General features: G+C 38.9%; 1 protein-coding gene across 9 annotated transcripts in view; it reads right to left on the bottom strand.

Moving 5' to 3' along the window:
- Positions 1-17,295, bottom strand: part of SERGEF (secretion regulating guanine nucleotide exchange factor) — a 200,615-nt gene that overhangs the window by 125,200 nt on the left and 58,120 nt on the right. Inside the window, exon 10 of one of the 9 annotated variants that reach the window (XR_012509668.1) lies at positions 15,379-15,479. The exons of the other annotated variants lie outside the window; for them this stretch is intronic. The gene's annotated coding sequence lies outside the window, so the exon portion shown is untranslated. The remainder of the gene's footprint in view (positions 1-15,378; positions 15,480-17,295) is intronic. 9 annotated transcript variants of the gene reach the window in all.

Here is a 17,295-nt window from a genome sequence, read left to right as displayed (position 1 = left end):
TACTTCAAATCAAGCAATGCCACACAGAGTAATGTAACCCATTCCTATAATTGATACTCAATATCGCCGGCCTGCTGCCTTGCAACAGTATCTACCCTCACCCCCAAACATACACCCAACCCAGTACTTTTGAGCCCATTCTTCTTAGGGCTGGAGAGAACAGTGGTAAAACACAATTTCTATCCTTAAACAAAGTCTGAGGCTACAGATTAAGTGATCCCAGCTGGGGAAGAAACAGTGGCAGACAGGAACCCAGTTCATATGCCAGAAAAATGGATTTGCAGACACTCAGATCAAAGAAAGGACTGTAAAACACTGCACCAAAATCCACATAATGCCAGGGAAGTCGGTTTTCAAAGTGCGGTCCCAGGCCATCAGCATCAATAACACCTGGGGACTAGTTAGAAGTCAAATTCTTAGGCTCCACCTCAGACACATTTAATCAGAAACTCCTGGGTTTTAACACATCCTCCAAGTGATTCCAACACATGCTTAAGTTTGAGAATTACTGTCTTAGGGCATCCCAAAAGCTGAATATTTGCAGTAAAAAAAAAAAGTATAAAACTAAGTTTTCCATTAAATTCAAAGGAAAAACAAGGAAATTGTGTAAGAAATAGATTTTTTAAAATTATCTTAAAGGTTGTTATTTTGGGGGAAAAAGCAGATTTATTAGAAGAGGAAGGAAGAGACAGAAATGCTGGTTCTGATGCAGAAGGGAATGTCTTTGCATGTTCAGGAGCCTCTGAGGTATAAGGCCCCAGGCCTTTTCCTGTGTGGTACTTCATTTCCAAATATAGGCCTTTTCTTTCCCTTCAGCTGAGAACTCATCACTTCAGAGGGTGTTCCCACATATTCACTAGCAGGACTCTCAGACTTAGCAACCACAAATAAGGTCATTTTTTAAATTTGAGCTCATAAATAGGTGGATGAAAAGTGAAAAAGGAAAGAGCAATGAATGCTATTAAGTCACTAAATTAAAAAAATGAAAGGAGTATTAAAAGTAAGAGGGAGAAAGGAATGCATGACTACACATGAGAAAGTGATTGTTTAAAGTAGGATTTGCTGAGCTCTGAGTAACAAGAGAAAGTTAGGATCAGCCCCAGAAGGAGAAAAGAGGTAATGAAAGAATGCTGAGAGATTCCTTGGCCTCTGCCACCAGGTGGTGAAATAAACCCAGCACAGCTTAGTTGTGGTCCAAAAGCTTTCATTTTGATTTGTCTTTTCTTGTTTTTATTGCTTTGCGGTGGGAATGGTGATGCAGAGCAACTTCAAGTTGGGTGGCTGGGGGCAAGGAAGGCATAATGAGCAATGGATTGCTTTTATGCATGTTAATTCAGTTGGTGACCTTAATTAAGGAGTATCATAATATTTTTAAATGTGGGAGCAGCCATGTAATAAAAAGCACCCGAGATGATAAAGGCTATACTGATATACATTAATATTTTACTGTAACTAAATTCTAAGATAGTACATTTGATTTTAAAATATCTATTTTCCTGGAATAAAACTCAATGTCAAGTTAGGTCTAATTTTATGATCCAAATGCAATTTTCTTCCAGCACATCACAAAATGTTAAATACTAAGGAAGACAATAATAATGAAAAGTCAGCTGTACTGTAACTGCAAATTTCCTGTAGAAATGCTCTGAGGTCCTACAGGTCACAAAGGAAAAGACATAACATGGTTCATCATAAATCCATCTAAAGATAGTTTATTTCTAACATCTTTCATTTTAAATGGAAGCTTAAACAACTCTCTGGGCTTGGGGGGGTTGTAAATTTAATAACGTTTTCCAATTCACTACTGGTTCCCATTGATTTTCTCTCATTTTAATCTCTATTGATAGATTAATGTCACTTTGTGATATCCAAATGGCAGACTGAAGAAGAAAAATGATATGCATTGAGTTGGACCTGTATTAAAAAGAGCGCTAAACTGGGAGTCAAGGGGCCTGGGATCTAGCATTTGCTCAGCTTCTGCTAGCTGTCACCTTGGGGAAAGTCACTTCATCTCTCTGGGCTTCAAGTTCCTCGTATATTAAATGAAACAATAATCCTTGCCATAATTCACCAAATTGTTGTGATGAGCAGATGAGAAAACATGGAGTTGTTTACTATGAGATAGTACTGAGATTTTCCTAAATTCAAACCGAACAAGCAAACAAATCCTCACTGAAGAACAAGCTACTTTTAAAAAGATTTTTAAATTAGGTAAAGAAAAATATGCTGCTTTAAGGATCATAAATACCAAGGTAGGCAGGTAGGAAAACTGGAAAACAGTTCTCAGTGTTGTTAGATACTCAGATTTTGGATCATCAAAATAAGTGTCTTTGGAAAAATTGAGTTTGAATAATCTCAAATATGATGTTAGAGTTACCACAGCAACAGATGGGACCATTCAGTTGGGGCAATCAATTAGAAGCTCTGCTTTTCCTATGATGACAGCCGCAAGAAAGTTTCTACTAAGGTGGTACCTCTATGCTTATACTTCTCTGAGACATACAGTTTCAAAATGCTCATAGAATTAACAAGATTCAAAAGATTTTTTTTAGAATAAACTGAATAATAAAAAACACTAGGATTTTTTTTTAAGTGTTGAGATCCTAAAATGAAAGGTATCAACTGGGTATACACATCACTGCTATTATCCAGGAAGGAATACCAACCAAATGAGTCTATAGACAATTTACTCTGAATGTTTCTTGAGCTGCCATATTAATAAAAGGTAATATAATACATGGTAAATATGTACTCAACAAAACAAGAGCTTTCAGACTCTCTTGATGATTAGTGGATACTCAAATTCAAACAAGCCAAACCATCCTTCAAACAATTCAGATCACAGAGCTAGACAAATATTAGCTTAGCTTGCTTTCCAGCTGGTGCCCAGACAGAGTTCAATCCAGTTACAGGAGAAAAGAGTTTCCCTGTGTCATTTATCTTTAATTCACTGTACTGTTGAACCCATATATCTGATAGCTCTCCTTCAGGTAAAACCCACGGCTTAGACATTAGCTCTACTATTAACTACAACAATGGTCCACTTCAATGTGATGGGACTAGTGGTGGGGCCATGAGCCAGGGGGAATCCTAATATAAAAACTTCACAAAGACCTTTAATCCTCTGGCAATTACAAAACAAACAGATCTCTAGGCCTGAGGCTACATAAAATTTATAGCCCTGGAAGAAAAAGAAACTAGAGATCAAGATGTATTAAGTAATCTCAACCAAATGAGTTTCTAATATAATCACATAACCAAAAAATTTTATCCCAATTTTATTTTTCTATAGCAATAAATAAAATTATCTGTAGAAAGAAAACTCCATCTATAATTCCACCACTTAATGCCACATCTTTTCTTCATTATTCAACATTTCTTTCAAATCTGTATCTGAGGACAAACAGAATTTTACTCAGAGATATGACTACTTCCATTTCTCATTTAATCTAGAGAAGGGTTTTCAAAATATGTTCTAGAGAGACCTTGTGTTTCTTAAGACATATCTCAGGAGCTTCCTATAAAGAGCAGGCCTGCCATCAGGTAGCCAAGTTGTAAGGCTTCATTCTTCCCACATTTCTACATCTATGCCTAATTCATTCAGAATAGTTCCATTTTTAACTGTTTTAGATATTGAGATTCTGTATAAAATTTTACTTGAAAATATAACAAAAAATTGTTCTAATGCTACTAAGCATTTGAAAATTAACAATGCATAGAATTATGAAATTTTAGAGCTGTGCTTTTATTTCACAGATGCTAAAAAGACACCCAAAAAGAAGAAAGACTTGCCCAAGCTCATACGGGCAACCGAGAACTAGAATTAGATTCCAGGTCTCCATCCCCAACTCAAAGATCCTATTTCTAATTCAGGACTATTCATTTATTCCTACAATAAACATTTACAAATGCTACTACATGTCAGGCACTGAGTTAAGCATTGAACAGTTAAAAGGGACCCCCCCCCAAAAAAATCCTGCCCTCACGGCACTTTGAATTTAGTAGAGGAACACGGATGATAAACACATCAAATGAGTACATTATATGGTATATTAGAAAACAATAAAGTGAAGAAGGGGGATGGAGGCACCAGGGTGGGAGGTCAGAAGTTGCAACTGGTGAATTTCCTCAAAGACTGTTGTCATTAGGTCTTCTTGTACCTGATAAGAATGTGTGTGTATGTGCTAATCCTCACTGATTCAGGCTCACTACTCAGACGAAGAAATAATCTAATGGTAAGTCTATCTGAAATTTCCCTCCTAGTAGTAGTAGGATTCTACTTTTTTAGTAGCATACAAAGAAAATCAGTATAGCAAGCAGAGTGTTAAAACTGGTTGCTGTAAAAGAGTTAAACAGGAAGATGGCGATGTAAGAAGATCCTGAACTTGCCTCCTCCCATTGACACACCAAATCCACAGCTATATATGGACATTTTCCTCTGAAGAAAACCCTTGGTAACTTCCCTGAGGACCTAAACTGGTCCTAGGGCTTTGCTCTGCAGCTGTGGTCCCAGGCATGCCATGGAGGAAAGGACAAGTGAGAGTGTGAAATACAACCCTCAGACATTTTTCATTTGTCCCACCATTTGTTTGGTCCACCAGGAGTTTTTAAAAACAATATACTTGAGTGGTTGCATGGCTTGGTCACAATACAGAATAAGCAGCTTCACTTTCACTGATGCCCCTGCAGTCACCAAAGCTTGTGATAGATGAGAGAACTAAGACTCAAAGAAGGATGGTGATTTGTTGAAGTCCACACAGCAAGCACTGTCTAGAATACCAGGTTACAGAGGGGTAAGTTAGGGCATCATGATTTCCAGTTCAGTGTGTAACATCACAGAATCCCTGACTCTGCAGGGACTCTAGATCCTTTGATATCAGGAGGTGCTCCAGACTCTCTCATCTTCTGTGGGTTTCTTTGCTCAGGATCGCAGGAGACTTTAGTTATTATTTTAAGTTGCCAGTCACTAAAACATGGCGAAATAACAAGTTCATACTTGGGACTCAAGAAGTGATGACAGTGCAACAGGAAATGACAGGACATGCTAGGAAGGGGCATGAGAGAAAGACGAGGCCCTGCTTCTGCAGGATGGTTGATAGAGAACCAGGTTAAAGAAACTGCATCTTGATCAATGAGAGACGACTGGATAAAGAAGTTGTGGTATATTTATAGAAGGGAATACTACTCAGCCATAAACAAGAATAAAATAATGCCATTTGCAGCAACATGGATGGACCTGGAGATTGTCATTCTAAGCAAAGTAAGCCAGAAAGAGAAAGAAAAACACCACAGGATATCACTCATATGTGGAATCTAAAAAAAGAAAAAAGACACTAATGAACTCATCTACAAAACAGAAACAGACTCATAGACATAGGAAACAATCTTATGGTTACCAGGGAAAAGAGGGTGAGAAGGGATAAATTTGGGAGTTCCAAATTTGCAAATATTAACTACTATATATAAAAACACACAAAAACCAGATTTCTTCTGTATAGCACAGGGAACTCTATTCAGTATCTTGAAATAACCTTTAATAAAAAGAATATGAAAATGAATATATTTTATATACATATGACTGGGGCATTATGCTGTACACCAGAAATTGACACATTATAACTGACTATACTTCAATTAAAAAAAAAGAGAAAGAAATAGCATCTTAATGCTAAGGAGATGCATAAACAAAGCTACAACCATCCATACAGCTCCCCAGAAAGAGCAGGGATACTTGTGGCTGTCAGAGGAGATGGAATTGATGGAATGAGTGTTAGGGGAAGATAATCCATTTCTGCCTTGGTTTCTTGGTCCTCCTTAGTTTGGCTGTAGCCTTGATCCTGTCAGTGAACTATGTGGGACTATAACACATGTGATAAACTCTGAATAATGGAAGGTCACACCCTCTTTAAGATGGTGACTGTACTACCTGGGGAAGGGGCAGGAGTTTGGTGGTGTGCTGTGTTGCCCCTCCATTCCATATTTTCATATTCTCAGAAAACAACTGATATAAGAGTAGAAGGCGGTGGGGGAGGGCTGGGAGGAAGAGAGAGTGGCAGGACACAAAGAAAGAAAAAAGGAAGATTAAGGAAGAGGAAAGAAGAGTGGAAAAGCATATTTTCATAGTAAACATGTCAGATGACAAGGCAGGAAACACGAGTTTTTTCTTTCTAACTTAAAAAGGACGGGGGACTTCAGTACTCTGATTTTTATCCACCCACTGACCTGTCTCCACCTCCCTCCCTCCCTCGCCTGTCGGCTTCCAAGGTAATGAAGTAACAATGAAGTATCAGGCAAGAGCATTTGAGTAGGGCCAGAAGAATCCACCTTGGCCCCACCTCTTGCACTGGACACTCTGAACTCCAAGAGTCTTCTCAGCAGGGAGGGCTGCTAACAACGGTGAATTAATTTGGCCATTTCAGAGGAGCAGAGGAGCAGAGGTGCCACCTCACTGCGTGAATACAGTGTGCTGCTGGCTTCCTCTAGATCAACCGAGTGAGCCCAGCATCACAGGCAGCAGGACTCCTGAGGGCTGAGGCAGCCGGGGGCGGGGGAGGGGGAGTCAATGAGCCAGCAGGGAGCAAAGACACAGGGGTATTCCAAAAGTGCAAACACACAGAAAAGACCAGCCTCTGGGTCCCATTTCTAGCTCAGTGGAACCCTGTCCATCTGGCAGCAGATGGCTGTTCTATTCTAGACTTGATCATGCCCCTGGAGGAAACCTCTTGGTAATGGTGTTCTCAGCCCCTTTCTCAATGTGCCCTTCATGTTCAGACATCATCAGGGCACACAACTGAGAACAACATCACAAAGATTCTCAGCAACATTTGGAAAGGAGAAAGAATACAGTTTGTTTGTTTATTTTATTCTTAATTAAAGGTGTTAACTACAGAGGAAAGCCTCAGAAAAACCTTCCTAATAACACAGTACGCTCTCCAGCCAGCTGCTCTTTCCCTCTTCCAGTCTACAGCAAAGAAGAGGAAAGCTGAACAGGGTCTAGAAATTCAATCGAGTCCATTCTAGTAGGCTCCACAGTGAATTCGGAAGACCACTTTTCAGACCAAAAAGAGGAATCAGAGGAACCCCAAGCCACCTTCTACCCTCAGCACTCCTCTCGGTGTACTAATATCCCAGAATGCTGACAAGGCCTCCTGGAATAGTGGAAAAGATAGTGCACTAGGAGTCTGGGTGGCAGGCCCAGCTCTGCCACTGACCTGCTGTGCAGCCTTGGGCCAGTTGCTCAGCTTCTCTGAGTTTTAGTCTCCCCATCTGTAACACAGAGATGCTAATATGTATCTAATTTAGTAATATTGATTTTAGTTTTTTGTCTCTTAGAAGTTCATATGTATAGAATCACACAGGATATAGTCCTTTGCATAAGGCTTCTTTCACACAGAATGTTTTTGAGATTTTACCCATGTTGTTAGAAGTATCACTTCACTCCTTTTGAATTGTATGATCTGCACTTCTTTATCCCTTCCCCTACTGATGGGTACTTGGACTGGTCCCAGTTTGGGGCCACTATGAAGATTCTACTTTATGTCTGTGATTCTAACTACTCTAGATACCTCGTATAAGTAGAATTATACACTACTTGCCTTTTTTGACTAGCTTACTTCACTTAGCATAATGTCCTCAACATTCATCCTTTTTATAACAAGTGTCAGAATTTCCTTCCTCAGGCTCAGAATAGTTCCACTGTATGCATATACCACGTTTTGTTCATCTACTCATCTGGTGATGGAAACTTGAGTTGCTTCCACCTTTTGGCCATTGTAAATAATGCCATTATGAATACTCTTCAAGATCCAACTTTCAGTTCTTTTGAATACATACCCAGAAGTAGAACTGCTGGATCATAGGGGAGTTTTATGTTTAATATTTTGAGGAACCACTATAATGTTTTCCATAGAAACTGCACCATTTTACACTTCCACCAACAGTGCATAAGGGTTCCAATTTCTCCACATCTTGGCCAACACTTATTTTCTTTTTCTTTTTCATTTTTTTTAATAGTAGCCATCCTAATGGTAGATGGAGTTTCTTATTGTGGTTTTGATTTGCATTTCCCTGATGATTAGTGATGTTGAGCATCTTTTTGTATTCTATTGGCCATTTGTATATCATCTTTGAAGAAATGTCTACTCAAGTCTTTTTGTTCATTTTTAAATCAAGTTATTTTTATTTTTCTTGTTGACATACTATAGTTTTACAGCAAATTTTCAAGTTAGGTAATGTGAATCCTCCAACTTTATTCTTCTTTTTCAAGATTTCTTTGGGCAAAGGTCCTTTATGTTTCCATATAAATGTTAGAATCAGCTTGTCAATATCTACCCCAAGCAAAGCCTCTTGGAATTTTAATTGGGATTACTTTAAATCTATAAATCAACTCTGACAACTATATGACAACATTGAGTCTTCCAATACATAAATGTGATTTATCTTTCCATTTTAGGTCCTTAACTTCTCACAGCACTGGTTTATAGTTCTTATGTACAAGTCTTTCAGATTTTTTTTGTTAAGTTTATACAGAAATACTTTATTACATTTTGTAATGTAACTATAAAAGAAATTTTTAAGATATTCTAATTTTTTGTTGTTGCTACATAAAAAGAATAATCGATTTCTGTTTACTCTGTACTCTGTTAAACTCACTTCTTGGTTCTACCTAAAGTTATTTTATAGATTCTTTAAGATTTTCTATGTCAACAATCATGTCATCTGTGAATAAAAAGAGGTTTACTTATCCCTTTCTCATTTTTAAGCCAATTACTGCTTTTTCTTACTTTATGGAACTCACTAGAACCTCCTTCCAGTATAATGATGAATAAAAATGATGAGAGGACACACTTGCCTTATTCTGATCTTAGAAGGAACACTTTCAATTTTTCATCATTAATTATATTTGCTTTTTATAAAAGCCCTTTATTAGATTGTAGAAGTTCTCTTCCATTTCTAATTTGCCAAAATTAGAGTTTTTATCATAAATGGATGTTAAACTTTTTTCCAACTTTACTGAGGTATAATTGACAAATACAAATTGTATGTATTTAAGATGTGCAATGTGATTTAATATGTGTATACACTATAAAATGATTAACAATAAAGCTAATCAGCACACTCATCACTTCACACAGTTACTATCTGTGTGTATTAAAAACACTTAAGATCTACTACTCTCTTAGCAAACTACAAGTATACGCATACAGTATTATTAACTGTATTTACCATATTATACATTAATCTCCAGAACTTATTCATCCCACATAACTGAACCCTTTGACCAACATCTCCTCATTTCTACCACTGGGCAACCACCATTCTACTCTCTGTTTTTATCAGTTCAACTTTTTTAGATTCCACATATAAGTGAGATCATGCAGTATTTGTCTTTTTGTGTCTGGCTGTTTTTCACTTAGCATAACGTCCTCCAGGTTCATCCATGTTGTCACAAATGGTAGGATTTCCTTCTTTTTTAAGGATGCATAACATTCCACTGTGTGTGTGTGTGTGTGTGTATCATATTTGTTTTATGCAGTCATCCATCAACAGACATTTAGCTTGTTTTCATATCTTAGTCATTGTGAACAATCCTGCCATGAACATGGAAGTGCAGATATCTCTTTAAGATGCTGTTTCATTTCTTTCGGATGTATACTCAGAAGTAGGATTGCTAGATCACAGGGCAGTTATATTTTAAATTTTAATTTTTTGAGAACATTCCATACTGTTTTCCATAAGGTCCATACCAATTTACATTTCCACCAACAGTGTATGCAAGGGCTCCCTTTTCTCCACATCCTTGTAGACACTTGTTATCTCTTCCCTTATTGATAGAAACCACCCTAACAGATGTGAGGTGAAATCTCATTGTGATTTTGCCAATGCTTTGTCTTCACCTGCTGAAATATTATATGGTTTCCCTCCTTTATTTTGTTAATATGGTGAATTACCTTTATTGTTTTTCAAATGTTAAAGTAAGTTTCATTTCTGGGATAACACAGCTTGGTCATGATGAATTATCCAACTTATATATATTGCCAACTTGATTTTGTTAAAGACTTTTGCGTCTATGTTTACGAGGGATGCTAGTCTATAATTTCCTTTTTTTGTAATGTCGGTTGGGTTTTTGGTATCAGAACTATACTTACTTCATAAAATGAGTTGGGAAGTGTTCCTTCCTCCTCTTCTATTTCCTAAAACAGCTTGTGTAAAAATTGGGCTTTTTTCCCTTAAATATTTGATAAAATCTACCAGTTAAACTATCTAGGCCTAGAAGGTTCTTTGTGGGGAAGTTGTTTATAATGAATTGATTTCTTTAGTAGATATATAGATATTCATATTTTCTATTTCATCTTGTGCCAGTTTTGAGAAGTTTGTATTTTTTCAAAGAATTCATCCTTTTTATCTAAGTTACTGAGTTTATTGGTATAAATACAGGCTATAAAACATATATCATAATATTTCTTTAGTATCCTTTCATATCTGCAGAATCCATAGTGACATACCTGCTTTCATTCCTGATATTGGTATTTTGTGATCTTTTTCTTTTTTCTTGATCACTCCAGCTAGGGCTTTATCATTTTTACTGATTTTTTAAAGAACTGTTTTGGCTTTATTATTTTTCTCTATTTTCATCTGTTTCCTATTTCATTAATTTTTGCCCTACATTTTTTTTTATGTATTTTTCTTTTAAGGGCCCTACATTTTTAATTTTCTTTTTTCTACTTATTTTGGGTTTACTTTTCTTTTTCCAGATTCTAAAGGTGGAACCTTAAGTCACGGAATCTAGTTCTTTCTTCTTCTCTAATATATACACTTAAAGATATAAATTTCCCTCAAAGCACTGCTTTAGCTGCATCTCACAAATTTTCAATATTGTTCAGCCAAGAAAATGGACAACCTAAAAGAAATGGACAAATTCTTAGAAACGTACAATCTCCCAAGACTGAATCAAGAAGAAATAAAAAATATGAAGAGACCAATTACCAGTAATGAAATTGAATCAGTAATTTAAAAAAAAAAAAACTCCCCAAAAACAAAAGTTCAGAGCCAGACAGCTTCACATGTGAATTTTACCAAACATTTAAAGAAGTGTTAACACCTATCTTCTCAAACCATTCCAAAAAACTGCAGAGGAAGAGACTTCCAAACTCATTTTACAAGGCCATCATCAACCTAATAACAAAACCAGACAAAGACACCACAAATAAAGAAAATTACAGAATATCACTTATGAACATAGATGCAAAATCATCAACAAACCATTAGCAAAATGAATTCAACAATACATTTAAAGGATCATACATCATGATCAAGTGGGGCTTATTCCAGGGTTGGAAGGATGGTTCAATATCTGCAAATCAATATGATATACCATATTAAAAAACTGAAAAAGAAAAATCATAAGGTAATCTCAATAGATGCAGAAAAAGCTTTTGATGAAATTTAGTATGAAGTTTTAAAATCTTCTTGTATATTTTTTAAATGGAAGTACTGGGGATTTGAACCCAGGACCTCATGCATGCTAAGCATGTGTTCTACCACTGAGCTATACTCTCCCCCTAAAATCTTCTTATTTTGAAATAAATTCAAACAGAGAAAAGTTAACAATACTATATAAAGAATGGTTTACCCTTCGTTCATATTACCCAAATATTAACATGTTGCCATCTTTGCTCTATATTCCCTTCTCTTTCTCCAAGTTTTTCCTGAACTATCTCTGAGCCAGTTACCAGACTGTTGCCCTACCACTCCAAAACATGTTAGTGTATTTGTCACCCAAACCATCAGCACTCCCCTAATAACAAAAATTCAACCATCAACCCTAAAAAAAAAAAAAAAAAATTAACACTGGTATGTAAGTACCAACACAACTTCAGACTTCATTTAGGTTTCAGCAATTGTTCCACTACTGTCCTTTACAACAAAAGGATCTAGTTCACAATTGTCCATTTCATTTAGTTGCCACATCTCTTTAGAATCCTTCAATTTGGAATCGTTCCTCAGTCTTTCCTTGATTTTCAGGACCTTAACACTTGTGAAGAATGCACCTTCTTTTGGTCACTCTCCACTTCCTTCAGGTGGTTATTTTTTACATTGTATCTGAGTTTACAGTTGTTTTCTGTGGAGGTTGGTCCAAAAGTACTACTTCATCATGACCAGAAATGGAATCAAGATGGGATCCAATCCTCTTCTGACCACAGGTGCCACATGAGAAACCTGCCTTTCTGTTTGACTAGCACGGTAGTTCTCACATTTATAAAATAGGAACAGCTCCAAAATGCAGCCTCATAGCACTTCATATAATTTTTCCAAATATCTATTTTATTATTATAATTAAGATGATGCCTATATAGAGTTAAAAGTCAAATAGTACAGACAGGTATAAAATGAAAAGAAAAAGTCCCTCACCTAACATTGAAAGAATTATCTCTAATGAGCATACAAAGAATTATCTCTGTGCTTGGCACACCAGCGATGAGAAAACTAAAGGAAACTCTGGCTGAGAATCAGAAGACCTAGGTTTCCAATCCTGGTTCCACTGCTCCAAAAATGCCTTCAGGTAAACCACTTATTCATGCAAAAATTTACTTAGCTCCTAGTAGCATATTTAATTCTCTGTGCCTCAGTTTCCTTATCTGAAAAATGCACATAATACTATCCATCTTTTGTATATCCCTCATAGGCAGGGAAAAATGATGCAATGCAGTATGCTTGAGTGTGCTGCAAGTTGAAAGCATAATATTCATGTACTCATATTTCATGTATTAGACCTCTGGAAAAATCAACATGGAAATCAGAAGCCTTAGTTGGAATACAGGAGACAAATTAAAGATGAGATGGGAATGGAAGAAACTATACTCTATTTGGTTTTATATTATTACTCAACCTATATCTGCACTGTCCAATACAGTAGCTACTAGCCACATGTGAGTATTTAAATTTGAATTAATTAAAATAAAATTTTAAATTCAATTCCTCTGTCACACTAGCCACATTTCAAGCATTCAGTAGCCAGATGTGGTTATTAGCTACTACATTGGACTGATACAGACCATTTCCATCATCAAATATAGTTCAACTAGACAGTACTGACCCATACTATTTTACAGTATATACTCTTAATTGCCTGATATTAATGTTGTTACTGTGAAATTAATACCTAGCAGCTAGCCCACCACTATAAAACAAAACGAACAAAAAAAATCTCAAAGCTAAAAAGAAATCCAGATAGGGAAGAGTTCTAACCAAACCAGAAGGGTAGTGGCCTTAAAGCTTTGCAAGAACCCTTGGAACTGCTTGTCATTACACAGATGAGGAAGGTGAAGCCCAGGAAGCAGTCTCCAGCCCCAGGTCCCATAGAGAATTAATATTCAAGATCAAAATGGAATCCTGGTATTTCACAGCATATGCTCTGCAGTGGGATCTGGATTTTAATCACAGCTCTGTCACTTACTAGCTGTGCGGCCTTGGACAAGTGACCACCCTTGAGCCTCACTCTCCTCATCTGCAAACTAAAGAATAATAATCCCAACCCTGCAGGGCTGTCACAAGGATTAAACAGATGATCTCCAGAAAATGCTTAGCAGAGAAACTGGTACCCCACTGGGATTTGCTGGATGCTACCTGCTGTCATTATTAGCTAAGATACTGCTCTTTCCACTGCACCACAAACTGATCAGGGAGGATTTGGCCACCAGATGCATCATCATCATCACCGAGCTGGTGAGTTTAGGAAGGAATGGGGAAATTATGCAGCTTGGCAAAATGTGCCAGGGGAGCAGAATGATAAATGCATTGTACAGCAGTAACTACAGAACTGCTCCCACAAGTCCCCGCGCGGTAGCAGAAATTTCACCTTGAGGGGTGCAAAGGGAAATGTACCATTTTCTTGCCTCTGTGCTCTTCTCCTTAAATAGGCATCTGAGGAATGGAGCACTGCAGACTGAGAAAGATGCGTATATGTCTATGACCCTCAAGTTGAGACAACTGGAAGAGTCAGCGTTCTGTTTCCATTCCTCGCCCTCCAGAACAAATAACGTCACAGCTCTGTTAAGCAACTAACAGCTATCCCACAGCAGACTTCTCCCAGTCTGCTTCCAAGTAGGTGGAGCTCAAATCCTGGAGGCTTCTCCAAGTGCCGCTGTGTGACCTAGCCCCTTGCCCTCTACCCATCAGAGTATGAGATTCTCCCAAAATCCTGAAACACAGTGCCCACTCTGCAGCACCATATACCCTCCTTCGGAAGACCACCACTCACGAGGTGATCAGATGTCAGAATAAAATCAAATAGTAACAGGTGACTCAGACTCTAAGTGAGGAGAGGTTTCCATTCGATTCCATAACAGATCCCAGCCACCTGCCTTCTGATAGGCACTGTGCCACGTACTAAAGACGCAGCCGCAACCAAGACATGGTACCTATCTTCAAGTAGTTTGTATTTGAAATGGCAGCTGGAGTTGTCCAAAACAGACTCAACTGGGTAGGTTCTTATCTGAGCCTTGTAAAGTGGTACAATCTGGATTTGCAGGTAAAGGGGCCAGTGTTGAGATACTCTGAAACTCATTCTTGCTGCCACTATGAATGGAAACAGAAGCCCAAGAAAGGACCATGAGAAATTAAAATATCTTTTCTCAGCTCTCCAAAGGCACACCTCACTGTCCCAGCTTTAAAGTGGCAGCTTCTGGGGAAGGAGAGCCGCTCAGTGGCTCTGCTCACCTGCCTTGGTCTGCGCCCAGACACCAAAGAGGTAAGAAAGAGCTGTCATAGGCTCTAACTCTTTTGGCACCGCCTGAAAGTTTCAGGGTGGAGGTGGGGTGAGCACCATTCTCAGTGACCTCTTTGCCCTCCAGCCTGGACAACCACTATACAGTCACCTGAATGTCCTTTAGTCCACAACACCAGAGTGTTAGCTCTGCTACTTCCTACCTGTGTCCTCAGACAAGTCACTTCCCCAAAATGAGGGTAAAACAGTACACTGCTCCATGGGAAACTGGTGAGAATTAAAGGTGATGTTTGTACAGTGCTTAGCATGATGTAAGGTACACAATGTTTCACAAATAGGAGCTATCATTATTTTTACTGCTTAAAAATCCTACTGCTCCCCATCAAGTCTTTCTTAATTGCCAACCTCTATGCTCACACCCAAGCCTGCCAACACCAGCTCCAGGTTAATCACCTCAGAAGGAACCAGCCTCTTCCCATAGATCCTTAAGGATCCTAAAGGGGCTTGATCTTCTCACCCACCAAACTCAGTCTACCCCAGCCTTCAAATTTCATCTAAAAAGAGCTCTCCCAAAGACTCAAAAAACCTGGCCAACAACACTTTTTCCTGACACTGCCTCTAGATCTCTCTGCTCCCAAGTCCTCAGTTCTTACCTGTCGGAGATTTATACCATCGATCACATCCCATTTAGAAAGCTGCAGGACTCTGTGTCCTCCCTGTTGTCACATTCCAAGTCCACAGCTCGAATGCACCCCTGGTGTTCAACAGATAATGATGGAAAAAGAGGAACACAAGAATCATGGAAGTGATTCATATCAAACTCCAGTTCTATGATAACTGACAACAATTTCCAAAGAGCTACAAGAAAGGGAAGTTTCCTGGAAACCCACAGAAGGTTGGATATGACAAAGAAATCAACCAGCATAACTTACATTTATTTATTGCTTCCTAGTTATAAAATGCATTCACATTCATAACATCATTTTGACAACAACTTGGAGAGGCAGGCCTAGTAAGTAGTATTATATCTGACAGAGGCAAAATCTGAAGCTCAGAGAAGTAAAGCAGTCTGTCCAAAAATAAGCCACAATAGAAAGTCTCTTGATTCTCCCAAGTCCTTCTCCTGTTTGTTATCCCTTCATGCAGGCTTTATTCTTAAATGATGTGCATGCTGCAGTCTATTAATTAAAAAAAAAAAAATCTGACCCAAAAGGGATCATATGGAAATAAAACTACAGAGAAGATACTCAAGAATGACTAAATTATCTTTCTGGAGTGAGGACCTTTCCTCATGCTATCCTGGGAGTGCTGGCTACAGAGACATGTATTTTGTTCAGCAGCCAGGAGCAACCGTCCCCAGCCAGCCAGGTCTCCTGAATGGCACATGCAAGGTCCTCATGGCAGCTACACGCAGCCTCCCAGCACCTGTGAGTGGCTCCCACTCTGCCTCCTGCTTTCCTTTCTCCTTACTTCTGGCCCCTCTGAAAAGCCAGACACTTCACGATTAATTGTCACAGCAGCTGCTCTTTTTCGCAAAGACATTTCTGACTCTTTCCACTTCTGCTACCCACAGCCAGTCTCCCCCATCTTGGATGACATTAGGCATCCAGGAAAAAAGAGCTCCCTTCCAAACAGCAATCTACAGGTGCAGGAGGTGGCCACCACCACTGACAGTGTTCCCACAGAGAAACACTTTATCACAGAAGGGAATTACAGAATCACACAAAGACTAACTTCTTCCTACTAGTCATGATTTGGTGGTCCTGCTAGCAAATGGCCTGGCGTCTTGGGGTTCTGAAGGCTGCATCCCAAAAGAACGGCCTGGTTTGCTTCTTTGGACATGACAAGAGCGATGTTTTCCCTTTATCTACCTCATAGGGGGCCTACCAGGCAAAGCCTCAGTGTCTCAGGACATTGCAGGCCAAGAAGAGGCAGGAACCGGATGGGATTAACCTTTGGGGAAGAGGGGTGACTACAGAGCCGGTTCCTAAGGCAGCCCTCCAATATAGAGTACCCACAGGGGCCTGGCAGGGACAGGCTTGAGTTAGGCCAGTTCCAAATACAAAGAAGGCCTCCAAGCAGAAAGCTCCAAGCAGCAGGAACCCTTGGAATCAAGCATTTGGCACTCTACTGGGGAATCAGCCATTCAGAACAAGGTTCCCCCTTGGTATCTAGGGGGTCTAAGATGATGAGTCTGGTCCCTGGAAAAATGCAGACCCTGCTCACAGTAGGGTTCTTAAGCAAGTGGAACTAGCAGAGAGGTCCAGCTGCCTGGAAGGGCCAATGTGGGAGGGAGGAGGTGTTGAAGTAAAACAAAAGGAAAACCAGGGTCCATCACAGCCAAGGAGCCAGACCTCCAGCAGCCCAACAAATCCCCAGATCTAGAATCTCAAGAGGTCTCTGGGACAAGAGATGTGTAGGAAAGGCGGGAAAAGGGCTTCAGAGACAGCAGTTCAATAGAGTCAAGGAAGGTGGGTAATGATAGCAAAGAAAAACTGAGAAAGAAGAGGCAGGTTTGTCAGGCTGGATGGCAGGAAAACTGAGACGAATATAAGGCATCATCCTTGTTA

Source organism: Camelus bactrianus, chromosome 10 (genome assembly GCF_048773025.1).
Source record: "Camelus bactrianus isolate YW-2024 breed Bactrian camel chromosome 10, ASM4877302v1, whole genome shotgun sequence".
In the NCBI taxonomy this organism is placed as follows: Eukaryota; Metazoa; Chordata; class Mammalia; order Artiodactyla; family Camelidae; genus Camelus; species Camelus bactrianus.
The sequence above is the reverse complement of the archived record's forward strand: the minus strand, read 5'-3'. Positions and strand labels throughout refer to the sequence as shown.